Here is a 14,969-nt window from a genome sequence, read left to right as displayed (position 1 = left end):
AATCAAATGTATTTTATAAAGTCCTTTTTGCATCAGTGGTTGTCACATAAGTGCAATACAGATACCCAGCTTAAAACCCCAAATAGCAAGCAATGCGGATGTAGAAGCGCGGTGGCTAGGAAAAACTCCCTTACACATTGAAAGGGAGAAAGGTTAATGGAGGAGTGGCATTGCGAGTTCTGGGCCATCTCTGCCCAGGGCACAAACTTTGCCCACTCCTCCGGCCGGTCCTGGCAATAAGACCGCAGAAACCTACCCACATCCTGGTTAACTCTCTCCACCTGCCCATTACTCGCAGGGTGAAAACCTGAGGTAAGGCTGACCGAGACCCCCAGACGTTCCATGAACGCCTTCCAGACCCTTGATGTGAACTGGGGACCCCAATCAGACGCTATATCCTCAGGCACCCCATAGTGCCGGAAAACGTGTGTAACCAGGGCCTCCGCAGTTTGTAAGGCCGTAGGGAGACCGGGCAAAGGGTGGAGACGACAGGACTTAGAAAAACGATCCACAACGACCAGGATCGTGGTGTTACCCTGTGAAGGTAGAAGATCAGTTAAAAAAAATCCACCGACAGGTGCTTACCTCTGGGCAGGTGTCTAGGAGCCTTGTACTGGGCGCACACTGAGCAGGAGGAAACAAATCCTCACGTCCTTAGCTAAAGTGGGCCACCAGTACCTCCCACCAAGACAGCGCACCGTCAGACCTATCGCAGGATGATCAGAGGAGGGTGACGTGTTGGCCCAAGAGATCAGTCGGTCGCGGACAGCAGACGGAACGTACAGACGCCCAGCTGGACACTGAGGGGGAGAGGGCTCTGCACGTGACGCCTGCTCAAAGTCCACGTGACGCCCGCTCAAAGCTCCCACACTACCGGCGTCACCAAACAAGAAGCTGGGAGTATGTGTCATACAGCCGGGACAGTGCGTCTGCCCTAACGTTCTGGGAGCCTGGTATGTAAGAGAGGGTAAACACAAAACGAGTGGAAAATCTTGCCTGACGAGGAGTCAGTCTCCTGACGAGGATTCAGTACTCCAGATTGCGATGGTCAGTCCAGATGAGAAAAGGGTGTTTAGCCCCCTCAAGCCAATGTCTCCACACCTTCAAGGCTTTTACGACAGCCAACAGCTCCCGGTCCCCCACATCATAGTTTCGCTTGGCCGGGCTGATTTTCTTCAAAAAGAAGGCACAGGGGCGGAGCTTCAGTGGCGTACCCGAGCGCTGAGAGAGCACTGCTCCTATCCCAGCTTCGGATGCGTCCACTATGAATGGCAAAGAGGGATCCGGATGAGCCAACACAGGAACCGAGGTAAACAGAGCCTTCAGGTGCCTAAAAGCCCTGTTCACCTCAGCCGACCACTGCAAGCGCACCAGGCCCCCCTTTAGCAGTGAGGTAATGGGAGCAGCAACCTGACCAAAACCCCAGATAAACCTCCGGTAGAAGTTGGCAAACCCTAAGAATCGCTGCACCTCCTTTACCGTGGTGGGAATCGGCCAATTACGCACGGCTGCAATGCAGTCGTTCTCCATCTCCACTCCTGACGTGGAAATCCTTATGCCCTAGGAAGGAGACGGATTGTTGGAAGAACAAGCGTTTCTCAGCCTTGTCATATAGATCATGCTCCAACAGGCGACCAAGCACTTAAAACCCCAAATAGTAAACAAATAGCAAGCAATGCGGATGTAGAAGCGCGGTAGCTAGGAAAAACTCCCATGAGAGGCTGGAACCTAGGAGGAAGCCTAGAGAGGAACCAGGCTCTGAGGGGTGGTCCTCTTCTGGCTGTGCTGGGAGGAGATTATACGAGTACATGGCCATTAAGGCCAGATCGTTCTTCAAGATGTTCAAACGTTCATAGATGACCAATAGGGTCAAATAATAATCACAGTGGTTACAGAGGATGCAACAGGTCAGCACCTCAGGAGTAATGTCAGTTGGCTTTTCATAGCCGAGCATTCAGAGGTCCAGACAGCAGGTGTGGTAGAGAGTGAGGGAGAGGAGAGAGAGAGAGGGTCCAGACAACAGGTCCAAGACAAGGTAACAGGTCCGGTGAACAGGCCAGGGTTCCACAACTGCAGCAGAAACTGGATTAGCAGCACGACCAGGGGGACTGGGGACGGGGACAGCCTGGAGACATCAGGCCAGGTAGTCCTGAGGCATGGTCGTCTGGGAGGGGAGACAGAGAGAGAGGAGCATTAAAGGGAGCATACCTAAGATCACACAGGACACCAGATAAATCAGGGGGATTACACCAGATATGACCCTAGCACCAGGCCTAACCAGGCAGGATAATAACCAGAATATAGCCCCTACACCACTAGCGGGAATCAGACTAATTTAGTACCCTGAGACGAGGCCGAATTTAGCCCATGAAAATCTCCCCCACCACACAAGCCTGATGGGGCGCAAAACCTGTCACGATTCTTCAAAGTCGAACCCAGAAGCAGACCAGGACAAGGAGAGTAGGAAAAAGCTGAGTATTTATTTACAAGTGAATGGGTAGATATATCCAGGTGGTGTAGCGGGTAGCGGTGATGAGTTGATGGGAGTAAATAGGTGGATCCAATGGGGAAGCGGATCTTCTGACGACCAGGTGGGAATGGGGTAAATGATCCGGGTGAGTAACTGAAGACAGAACAAACAGAGGTAAGTTCAAGGCAAGCAATACGTAACAAACAACAAAACAACTTCTATCCAACTTGAGGCTGATACTCTGGCACAACATACTGTTCATGGCTAACGATCCGGCAGGGAATGGATGTCAGGTCCGGGCTTATGAAGAGGAGAGATGATGATCAGGACCAGGTGTGCAGATAGCTGATGGGATACAGGTGCGGATAATCAGAAACCCCAACTGGCTACATTGCCCGGCAACCAGACAGGGTGCGTTCCAGGACGCCGGAAAAACTCTCCAGGACAGAACATAGGCAAAAAACAGACTCAGGAAACGGAATTCGTGACAGTACCCCCCCTCCGACGAACGCCACCGGGCGGACTACCCGGAGCGCCAGGGTGGAGGCGGTAAAAGTCACAAAGCAGGTCATCGTCAAGGATCTGACGCCGAGGAATCCAACTCCTCTACCTCCATGCCCAAAGCCCACCGGGCCTGACGAGAGTTGAGACGTTTAGCCGATTGCACGTAAGCCAGATTCTTGTGGTCAGTCCAGACCACAAACGGTTGCTCCGCTCCCTCCAACCAGTGACGCCACTCCTCCAAGGCAAGCTTCACAGCGAGAAGCTCCCGGTTACCCACATCGTAGTTTCTTTCAGCTGGAGAAAGACGACAAGAGTAGAAGGCGCAGGGATGGAGTTTACCGTCAGTGGAGCTACGCTGGGACAGGATGGCGCCCACCCCCACATCAGACGCATCCACCTCCACAACGAACTGACGGGAAGTGTCAGGTTGAGAGAGAATCGGGGCGTTGGTGAATCGGCTCTTCAAATCTAGAAATGCTCGGTCTGCCTCAGGAGACCAACAGAATTTTCTGGTGCAAGACGTCAGTACAGTTAAAGGGGCGGCCACCCGGCTGTAATCACGGATAAACTTCCGATAAAAATTTGCAAACCCCAGGAATCTCTGGAGCTGCAATCTCGAACCGGGCTGGACCCAATCCCGAACCGCCCGAACCTTCTCTTGGTCCATCTTGAGCTCTCCCCTGGAGATGATGTAACCGAGGAAGGACGTCGTGTGGGCGTGAAAATCACACTTCTCAGCCTTCACGAACAGACGGTTCTCCAATAACCGCTGCAGGACCTGCTTGAAATGCTGAACGTGGCTAGAAAGCTCCTTCGAGAAGATGAGGATATCATCCAGGTAAACAAACACAAAAATACCAATCATATCTCTCAGAACGTCATTCACCATACTTTGGAACACAGCAGGAGCGTTGGTCAGTCCAAACGGCATCACCTGGTACTCGAAATGTCCCATCGGAGTATTGAACCCAGTCAACCACTCGTCTCCCTCCTTGATCCGAACCAAATGATAAGCATTACGTAAATCAAGCTTCGTAAAAACCGTAGCACCCTGTAAAGAATCGAAAGCCGAGCTCATCAAGGGCAGGGGATACTTGTTCTTGACCGTAATATCATTCAAACCCCGATAATCAATACACGGTCGAAGAGAGCCATCCTTCTTGCTCACAAAAAAAAAATCCTGCTCCCAGAGGTGATGACGAGGGCCGAATGAGACCTGCAGCTAGAGACTCCTTGATGTAGGTCTCTCAGGTCGAGAGATACTGTATAACCGTCCCTTGGGTAAGGAAGCTCCAGGAAACAGATTAATCGCACAGTCATAAGGTCGGTGGGGAGGAAGGGACTGAGCCTTCTGTTTACTGAATACTTCACCCAACTCGTGATATGTTTCTGGAACCAGGGACAAATCAGGAGGAACAGAGTCACTGACCTGACTGGAAATGGCAGGAGAACAGGCAGTCCTAAGACAGTTAGCATGACAATCAATGCTCCAACTAGTTACCTTACCCGTCACCCAATCAAACGAGGGATTGTGTTCCTTCAGCCAGGGGTAACCAATAACCAGAGGAACATGGGGTGAGGACAGAATGAAGAAGGAGATAAACTCTGAATGATTCCCCGACAACAACATCTTAACCGGTTCAGTCCTCATAGTGATCCGTGCCAGACTACTGCCGTTCAGAGTGGTTGCTTCAATGGCTTCCGGCAATTGCTCCTTAGAAAGCCCCAGCTGTTCCACCAAGTCGGCATCAATAAAGCTGCCATCGGCACCTGAATCGATAAAAGCGTTAATCTCTAAGCTCTGATCCTTATTCATAAGGGTCGCAGGAAAACGGGGTCTGACAGGATTCTGGAGAGGTTGAATCTGGCTCGCTAAAATTCCTCCCAAAACTAGCGAGCCGGGCAGTTTAACGAGCGCTGTGGACAAGTGGAGATGTAATGTCCTGAGCTACCATAGTAGAAACAGCTGTTGGTCTCACGTCTACGTTGGCGCTCCTCCTTAGTTAGCCCATGTCGCCCCACTTGCATTGGTTCAGGATCTGGTGGCAAGACCCCTCCACTAATCCCGTGTGGGGAATAACGATCAATACGTTCTGGTTTACTTCCTGAACCGAATGGTAACCGAGTTGCTGATTGATTGGATGGGCCCCACTGCTTCTCCCTCCTTCTCTCTCGGACTCTATTATCTACCCGAATAGATAAAGTGACCAAGCTGTCTAGATCACTAGGCTCTGGATAGGATATCAGCTCGTCCTTGAGTTGCTCCGACAACCCCTGGTAAAAAGCCGCTTGTAGTGACTCCTCATTCCAACCACTCTCCACAGACAATGTCCTGAACACGATCATAAAGTCTGCCACACTGCAAGCTCCTTGGCGAAGAGTGAACAAACGTTTAGCTGCGTCCTTACCTCGGACTGGATGATCAAAAAGCCTTCTCAGCTCTCCCGTGAATTCCTGGTATGAAGACATGCAGGTCCCCTGTCGTTCCCAAACGGCTGAAGCCCATTCCAGAGCTCTTCCACGCAGCAGTTCAATAACAAAGGCTATCCTAGCCTTGTCAGTGGCGTAAGAATGGGGCTGCAGATCAAACACTAACCCACACTGCATAAGAAACGAACGGCATCTTCCCAAATCTCCTTCATATTTATCAGGCGTCGGTACCTTGGGTTCACGGAAGGAAAACGCGTCAGGCATGGCAGGTAAGATGGGTGAAATAGGTGGTGAATGAATCGCCAGCAAACTGAGCTGATCCTGGATCTGTGTCAAGCTAGCAGATAATTTCTGGATTGCAACCGCTATCTCCTGTAGCTCCGTCTTGTGTTGTCCCAATGTCCTCCCCTGCTGGGTAATGGCATGGCAAACGGAATCCAGGTCCGCTGGGTTCATTCTTGGCCGGATCGTTCTGTCACGATTCTTCAAAGTCGAACCCAGAAGCAGACCAGGACAAGGAGAGTAGGAAAAAGGATGAGTATTTATTTACAAGTGAATGGGTAGATATATCCAGGTGGTGTAGCGGGTAGCGGTGATGAGTTGATGGGAGTAAATAGGTGGATCCAATGGGGAAGCGGAATCTTCTGACGACCAGGCGGGAATGGGGTAAATGATCCGGGTGAGTAACTGAAGACAGAACAAACAGAGGTAAGTTCAAGGCAAGCAATACGTAACAAACAACAAAACAACTTCTATCCAACTTGAGGCTGATACTCTGGCACAACATACTGTTCATGGCTAACGATCCGGCAGGGAATGGATGTCAGGTCCGGGCTTATGAAGAGGAGAGATGATGATCAGGACCAGGTGTGCAGATAGCTGATGGGATACAGGTGCGGATAATCAGAAACCCCAACTGGCTACATTGCCCGGCAACCAGACAGGGTGCGTTCCAGGACGCCGGAAAAAAACTCTCCAGGACAGAACATAGGCAAAAAACAGACTCAGGAAACGGAATTCGTGACAAAACCGGACAGGAAGATCACGTCTTTGACTCAACCCACTCAAGTCGATTATAGCGAAAAAGCCTGGCGTGATGTGGTGTTTACTCCTAGGGATGGTTTGGGAGAGTGCAAGCAAGCCAGTGACTCAGGGTCAGAGGCAGAGAATCCCAGTGGAGAGGGGAGCCAGCCAGGCAGGGACAGCAAGGGTGGTTTGTCACTACAGTGCCTTGCCACTCACCTTCACACCCCTGGGCCAGACTACAGTCAATCATAGGACCTACTAAAGAGATTAGTCTTCAATAAAGACTTAAAGGTGGAGACCGAGTCTGCGTCTCTCACATAATTCGACAGACCATTCCATAAAAATGTAACTAACTATCAGTACTGTTAGTTAGGTACAGACCACAACAATATAAATGTAACTAACTATCAGTACTGTTAGTTAGGTGCAGACCACAACAATATAAATGTAACTAACTATCAGTACTGTTAATTAGGTACAGACCACAACAATATAAATGTAACTAACTATCAGTACTGTTAGTTAGGTACTGACTATGACAATATAAATGTAACTAACTATCAGTACTGTTAGTTAGGTACAGACCATTCCATATAAATGTAACTAACTATCAGTACTGTTAGTTAGGTACAGACCACAACAATATAAATGTAACTAACTATCAGTGCTGTTAGTTAGGTACAGACCATTCCATAAAAATGTAACTAACTATCAGTTCTGTTAGTTAGGTACAGACCACAACAATATAAATGTAACTAACTATCAGTACTGTTAGTTAGGTACAGACCATTCCATAAAAATGTAACTAACTATCAGTACTGTTAGTTAGGTACAGACCACAACAATATAAATGTAACTAACTATCAGTTATGTTAGTTAGGTACAGACCATTCCATAAAAATGTAACTAACTATCAGTGCTGTTAGTTAGGTACAGACCACAACAATATAAATGTAACTAACTATCAGTACTGTTAGTTAGGTACAGACCATTCCATAAAAATGTAACTAACTATCAGTTCTGTTAGTTAGGTACAGACCACAACAATATAAATGTAACTAACTATCAGTTCTGTTAGTTAGGTACAGACCATGACAATATAAATGTAACTAACTATCAGTGCTGTTAGTTAGGTACAGACCATTCCATAAAAATTTAACTAACTATCAGTTCTGTTAGTTAGGTACAGACCATTCCATAAAAATGTAACTAACTATCAGTACTGTTAGTTAGGTACAGACCGACCATTCCATAAAAATGTAACTAACTATCAGTTCTGTTAGTTAGGTACAGACCACAACAATATAAATGTAACTAACTATCAGTACTGTTAGTTAGGTACAGACCATGACAATATAAATGTAACTAACTATCAGTGCTGTTAGTTAGGTACAGACCACAACAATATAAATGTAACTAACTATCAGTACTGTTAGTTAGGTACAGACCATGACAATATAAATGTAACTAACTATCAGTACTGTTAGTTAGGTACAGACCACAACAATATAAATGTAACTAACTATCAGTACTGTTAGTTAGGTACAGACCATGACAATATAAATGTCTCCCCTCAACACATTTCTGTCAACCAGTGTACCAGGACAGAGTGAAGAGACTCTGAGAGCCCTGTTAGCCAAAGCCACTGTAGCCTGCTCCCTGCCCAGTGTTGATTTCTGCAGTGGTCCCTCTCGGCGCCTCTCGGCCCCTTCTCTTCCTGCTTATAAATAAAGCCCTCCATCCTCCTCCTTCTACTCTTCCTACTCCACCTCCTCCTCCTCCATCCAGCTAGCTTCATCCAGTTCCAATGCCACTGAGAGCCCTGTTTACTCCCACTCCAACTGTGACTGCCTCCAGTGAAAACCTGGGGGAGATATTTCTAGCCTGATAGCAGCTGAGTGTCACTCCTCTGTGCTCGTTACAGCACTGACCTTTGGCTCTTGTCCTCCTAAATGAGCTTGGTGCCTGCAGCACATCTATCCAACAACCAACCTAGAATAGAAAAGGGCTTACTCTATTGTCATTCTATCTAAATGTATACTTCAAAAGGTGATATAATCATGTTGTAGAAAAAGTGAATGGTTCAGTGCATTGTTCCAGTCAGGATCATCCATAGTGATCCTGTAATTCACGGGTATATCTTTCTGTTATTCAATGCTAGCATCCTTTTTCTGATCATTTCTTCCATTTCTCTCTGTTTGTTGTGTTGGTTAGTAAAGCCCTATTATAAACTGGTTGGTTTGAGCCCTGAATGCTGATTGGCTGAAAGTCGTGGTATATCAGACCGTATACCACGGGTATGACAAAACATTTATTGTTACTGCTCTGATTACGTTGGTAACAAGTTTATAATAGCAATAAGGCACCTCAGGGGTTTGTGATATATGGCCAATATACCACCGCTAAGGGCTGTATTGTAACGATTCTCTTCTTGTGAAGTAGAGGTGGACCAAAGCGCAGCGTGGTGGTTGTTCATTGTATTTATTGACGACACTATACATGAACAAACTAACGGAAAAAAACAAGAAACGTGAGAACTCAAAACAGCCCTGTCTGGTGCAAACACAAAAACAGGAACAATCACCCACAAACACACAGTGAAACCCAGGCTACCTAAATATGGTTCCCAATCAGAGACAATGACGAACACCTGCCTCTGATTGAGAACCATATCAGGCCGAACATAGAACTAGACCAAAACATAGAAAAACAAACATAGACTGCCCACCCAACTCACGCCCTGACCATACTAAATAAATACAAAAACAAAGGAAATAGAGGTCAGAACGTGACAGTACCCCCCCCCAAAGGTGCGGACTCCGGCCGCAAAACCTTGACCTATAGGGGAGGGTCTGGGTGGGCGTCTGTCCGCGGTGGCGGCTCTGGCGCGGGACGCGGACCCCACTTCGCCATTGTCTCAGTCCGCCTTATTGTCCGCCTCCGTGGCTTACTCACCATGCCCACCCCTCTCAATGACCCCACTGGACAGAGGGGCTGCTTGGGACAGAGGGGCAGCTTCTCGGGACAGAGGGACAGCTGCTCGGGACAGAGGGACAGCTGCTCGGGACAGAGGGACAGCTGCTCGGGACAGAGGGACAGCTGCTCGGGACAGAGGGACAGCTGCTCGGGACGGAGGGACAGCTGCTCGGGGCGGAGGGACAGCTGCTCCGGGCGGAGGGGCTCTAGCGGCCCCTGGCTGACTGGCGGCCCCTGGCTGACTGGCGGCCCCTGGCTGACTGGCGGCACTGGCGGCCCCTGGTTGACTGGCGGCGCTGGCGCTGGGCTGACTGGCGGCACTGGTGGCCCCTGGTTGACTGGCGGCACTGGCGGCCCCTGGCTGACTGGCGGCACTGGCGGCCCCTGGCTGACTGGCGGCACTGGCGGCCCCTGGCTGACGGGCGGCATTGGCGGCTCCTGGCAGACGGGCGGCACTGGCGGCGCTGGGCAGACGGGCGGCTCCGGCAGAGGCGCCGGACAGGCGGGAGGCTCCGGCAGAGGCGCCGGACAGGCGGGAGGCTCCGGCAGAGGCGCCGGACAGGCGGGAGGCTCCGGCAGAGGCGCCGGACAGGCGGGAGGCTCCGGCAGAGGCGCCGGACAGGCGGGAGGCTCCGGCAGAGGCGCCGGACAGGCGGGAGGCTCCGGCAGAGGCGCCGGACAGGCGGGAGGCTCCGGCATTGGCGCCGGACAGGCGGGAGGCTCCGGCAGAGGCGCCGGACAGGCGGGAGGCTCCGGCAGAGGCGCCGGACAGGCGGGAGGCTCCGGCAGAGGCGCCGGACAGGCGGGAGGCTCCGGCAGAGGCGCCGGACAGGCGGGAGGCTCCGGCAGAGGCGCCGGACAGGCGGGAGGCTCCGGCAGAGGCGCCGGACAGGCGGGAGGCTCCGGCAGCGGCGCCGGACAGGCGGGAGGCTCCGGCAGAGGCGCCGGACAGGCGGGAGGCTCCGGCAGAGGCGCCGGACAGGCGGGAGACTCCGGCAGAGGCGCCGGACAGGCGGGAGACTCCGGCAGCGCTGGAGAGGAGGAAGGCTCTGGACGGATGGGCCGGAGAGACAGCCTGGTACGGGGAGCTGCCACCGGAGGGCTGGGGTGTGGAGGTGGTGACGGATAGACCGGGCCGTGCAGGCGCACTGGAGCTCTTGAGCACCGAGCCTGCCCAACCTTACCCGGTTGAATGGTCCCGGTCGCCCTGCCAGTGCGGCGAGGTGGAATAGCCCGCACTGGGCTATGCAGGCGAACCGGGGACACCGTGCGCAAGGCTGGTGCCATGTAAGCCGGCCCAAGGAGACGCACTGGAGACCAGATGCGTAGAGCCGGCTTCATGGCACTTGGCTCGATGCCCACTCTAGCCCGGCCGATACGCGGAGCTGGAATGTACCGCACCGGGCTGTGCACCCGCACTGGGGACACCGTGCGCTCCACAGCATAACACGGTGCCTGCCAGGTCTCTCTAGCCCCCCGGTAACCACAGGAAGTTGGCTCAGGTCTCCTACCTGGCGTAGCCATACTCCCTGTTAGCCCCCCCCCAAGAAATTTTTGGGGCTGACTCCCGGGCTTCCATCCACGACGCCGCGCTGCCTCCTCGTACCAGCGCCTCTCCGCTTTCGCCGCCTCCCGTTCTTCCTTGGGGCGGCGATATTCTCCTGGCTGAGCCCAAGGTCCTTTACCGTCTAATTCGTCCTCCCATGTCCATACCTCCTCGCGCTGCTCCTGCTGCTGCTTTCTCCTTTGCCCATTACCACACCGCTTGGTCCTGTTGTGGTGGGTGATTCTGTAACGATTCTCTTCTTGTGAAGTAGAGGCGGACCAAAGCGCAGCGTGGTGGTTGTTCATTGTATTTATTGACGACACTATACATGAACAAACTAACGGAAAAAAACAAGAAACGTGAGAACTCAAAACAGCCCTGTCTGGTGCAAACACAAAAACAGGAACAATCACCCACAAACACACAGTGAAACCCAGGCTACCTAAATATGGTTCCCAATCAGAGACAATGACGAACACCTGCCTCTGATTGAGAACCATATCAGGCCGAACATAGAACTAGACCAAAACATAGAAAAACAAACATAGACTGCCCACCCAACTCACGCCCTGACCATACTAAATAAATACAAAAACAAAGGAAATAGAGGTCAGAACGTGACATGTATCCAGGCACTCTGCGTTGCGTAATGCCTAAGAACAGCCCTTAGCCGTGGTATATTGGCCATATACCACACCCCCTCGTGCCTTATTGCTTAATTATATTGCAGAGGAGTGCTGTTCTGTTTAGTTCTAAGTTTTATCTGTGTCAAGCGCTTAATACATTGATTCTATGTATCAACCTAATTTATTAGGACCTTAATGACTAGGAGACATTTTAATGCGCTTGGTTTAATGCCATATTTTTGACTGTGTGCGGTCAGATGTAATGAAGCAGGGAAAGGATTTAATTGTGGACATGGGGAGATTGGAGGTCTTTTGAGTTGGAGGACAGATGGTTTTATGGAGACAGCACCAAGGAAAACATTATCTGTCTGTGTCTGCTCCCCTGAGCATCCATTGTTTAGAATGACTGAACACAGGCTTGAGCCCCGAATTGCACCCTTAAGCCTATATAGTGCACTACTTTCGACCAGAACCCTATGGGCCCCAGTCAAAAATAAATAGTGCGCTACATAGGGAATAGGGTACCATTTGGGATGTACTGTCTGCTCCCCTGTGCATCTATAATGACCCAACACAGTCGATGATTATAGTCATTCCACCCCAGTACATTACAATGTTTGTCATCATTAAATTAAAAAACATTTAGAAAACTGAAAGAATGCAGCATTGCACTTGGAGATAGCTTATTACACTAAAGTAGGATGTTTCGCCGTACCCAAAGCATACTGTTGTTCACCATAGCTTAGAATCAGACTTGTCGACATTCCCTTCTCTACAATCTACTGTATCACACGTTAAGAATACAGTAATACAACTTCAGCAACTGTTGATATCTCCCATTCTCCTTTTATAGAACAAAGAGTTTACCTACTGTATCTATAATTATCCCCTCAAAGGAAATGATGCTATCTATAGTACGGTCGCAATACCCTCCTGTCATCTCTACTTGAAACACTTCCAAACTTCCAAAATAGAACGTCCCATCAAAGTAAAGGAGGTACTTAACAGATCATCAAAAAGCACAAGCATCCCATTTAACCCCCCTGTTGTGATCATATCATGTTAATTCATTCTGTTCCCGGTCCAAAATGACCACGCCCCTTTATTGCTGATTATAAATCCATAATAATACATATATTATCACCTAATGTTGTTTAGATCTTTTTGGCAACTTAAGTTCTTGTGAACATTACAAGTTTTGAACTTCTTATTTGCTATTTAGGCCTTATTGACCTGAGCTCATACAACTCGCTTTTGAGTTAAGAAAGCATAATGTATGGATTATTTTGACTATAACAAATACTCAGATGAAACATAGTGTGCTATTTATCACTGACTACTTTGTGTCAAAGCTTAACAAGGACTCTCTCCTCCTCACCAGTGTCATGGTCAAAGAAATGATCAAGAGCCTCACATACAGTATATTGTTTGGTCATTGTGCTGCCACAGAATGAATTGTGAACAAGGCCTCAAAAAAGCTTTATATACCAGAGCTGCGAGAAATGTTCTATATATTATTGAATCAATGTTGCGATTGTTTGTGAGAATGCCGTGAGGTGTGTGTGTGTGTGTGTGTGTGTGTGTGTGTGTGTGTGTGTGTGTGTGTGTGTGTGTGTGTGTGTGTGTCTGTCTGTTCAAACACACATGCATGTGGGGGTCTGGGAGAGGAAGTGTATCCATCTGATGAATGGGCATGTGCCTGAACTAAATTTTATAAACTATTTGCAGTCTCACCCATTCATTTCTAATGACCGGTCATTTTTGACTGGGAACACTACAGGTGTACAAAAGTTAAATAATACACACAAAATGTAAAGAACATCATCAAAATGTGTTTTCTGTGTTCAGATGTGCTGTGTGGACAAAGTCATGGAACCTTATGACAATCAGATTAAATGAACGACATTTTTCAGAGAGAAAACTTGTAAATCGGTCTAAATCGACCGGAACACAGCAGGAGGGTTAATGCAACAAATGCTTTTGAGTAGAGGGATGAGGGACATCCATCACATTAATTGTCAGAGACTGAGGTGGACCATGAAGACCTATGGTGTGTCTCATATGGCATTGTACTCCCTATATTTAGTCCACTACTTTTGACCAGAGCCCAGGGAATAGGGTGCCATTTTGGAATTGGGACGCTACTTTTCCTTCTCTCTTCTCCGTGTCTTAGTTTCTGGGTCTGCAATCTTCTGGGGGTAGAGCTCAAGGCGCAACATGGGGACCGCTACAGTAGTTTGTTTCTGCCGGGTACAGCTGAGAAGAGGGGACGAGGGAGAAGTATTAGTGTTACCTGTGAGTCAGGGTCAGCAGGGCTCTATACTGAGGCAGCAGCACAACAAGAGTTCAGTCACTCACATCTGGCTGCTAGCATTACGGTTTACATCGTTATGGACTGTTGTGGATGGTTGGTTTATTCTCAACCATATTGATGTAAACATGTAGTGGATGGATGGCTCCATTTAAAGTCGTGAGGTTGAGGTTAACTAGATAGATCACAAGTGTGTGTGGATGTTTGAGTGGGGGACCACAGGCCCAACCTGGCACAGCCCAGCCCAGGCTCACCGGCCCAGCACAGAGGCTTCATCCCAAATGGAATCCTGTTCTCTATAGAGTGCACTACTTTTGACCAGGACCCGTCAAAAGTAGTGTGCTATATAAGGAATAGGGTGCCATTTGGGATGCAGCAAACGTAGCCAGAGACATACCTTGTGTGTGTGTGTCAGCTGGTTTGTCTGGCTGATGATGGACCCAACACAGTGTGATGGATGGGCCCTGTGCTGGAAGGATGACACATCAGGCCCCTCAGTGCTGAGGCAGACACAGAACGTCCATCAACAACACTGAGGATGGGGTCATAAACGTTGCATCCCCAAATCACTGGGCAGAGGACGCATGCAGACAGCACAATGAAGAGATTTTGTGTAAATGTTAAGCTGCGTGTGTGTGCGTGTGTTGGTGTGTTTACTTTTAAAAGAGAGAGTCACAGTACGGTCAGGCCTATTTGTTTTTGAGAGAGAGAGAGAGAGAGAGAGAGAGAGAGAGAGAGAGAGAGAGAGAGAGAGAGAGAGAGAGATTTTGATAAACTCCCATATCTACTGGGTGAAATTCCACAGTGTGCCATCACAGCAGCAAGATTTGTGACCTGTTGCCACGAGAAAAGGGCAACCAGTGAAGAACAAACACCATTGTAAATACAACCCATATTTATGCTAATTTATTTTATCTTGTGTCCTTTAACCATTTGCACATTGTTAAAACACTGAATATATATATAATATGACATTTGTAATGTCTTTATTGTTTTGAAACTTCTCTATGTGTAATGTTTACTGTTAATTTGTATTGTTTATTTCACTTTATATATTCACTTTATGTATTATCTACCTCA

The 14,969-nt window shown here is 49.1% G+C and overlaps 1 protein-coding gene and 1 long non-coding RNA gene across 2 annotated transcripts in view; one reads left to right on the top strand and one right to left on the bottom strand.

Moving 5' to 3' along the window:
* LOC110535109 (whirlin) overlaps window positions 1-14,969 on the top strand; it is an 88,650-nt gene that overhangs the window by 20,069 nt on the left and 53,612 nt on the right. The gene's annotated exons all lie outside the window — the stretch shown is intronic.
* On the bottom strand, window positions 5,928-6,315 carry LOC149979861 (uncharacterized). The gene is made up of 2 exons (XR_016484693.1): window positions 6,194-6,315; window positions 5,928-6,091 (listed from the first exon to the last, which is right to left on the bottom strand). It is a non-coding gene; the product is annotated as an uncharacterized LOC149979861 (long non-coding RNA).

Source organism: Oncorhynchus mykiss, chromosome 11 (genome assembly GCF_057628025.1).
Source record: "Oncorhynchus mykiss isolate SJ-2025 chromosome 11, ASM5762802v1, whole genome shotgun sequence".
Taxonomy (NCBI): domain Eukaryota; kingdom Metazoa; phylum Chordata; class Actinopteri; order Salmoniformes; family Salmonidae; genus Oncorhynchus; species Oncorhynchus mykiss.
The sequence above is the reverse complement of the archived record's forward strand: the minus strand, read 5'-3'. Positions and strand labels throughout refer to the sequence as shown.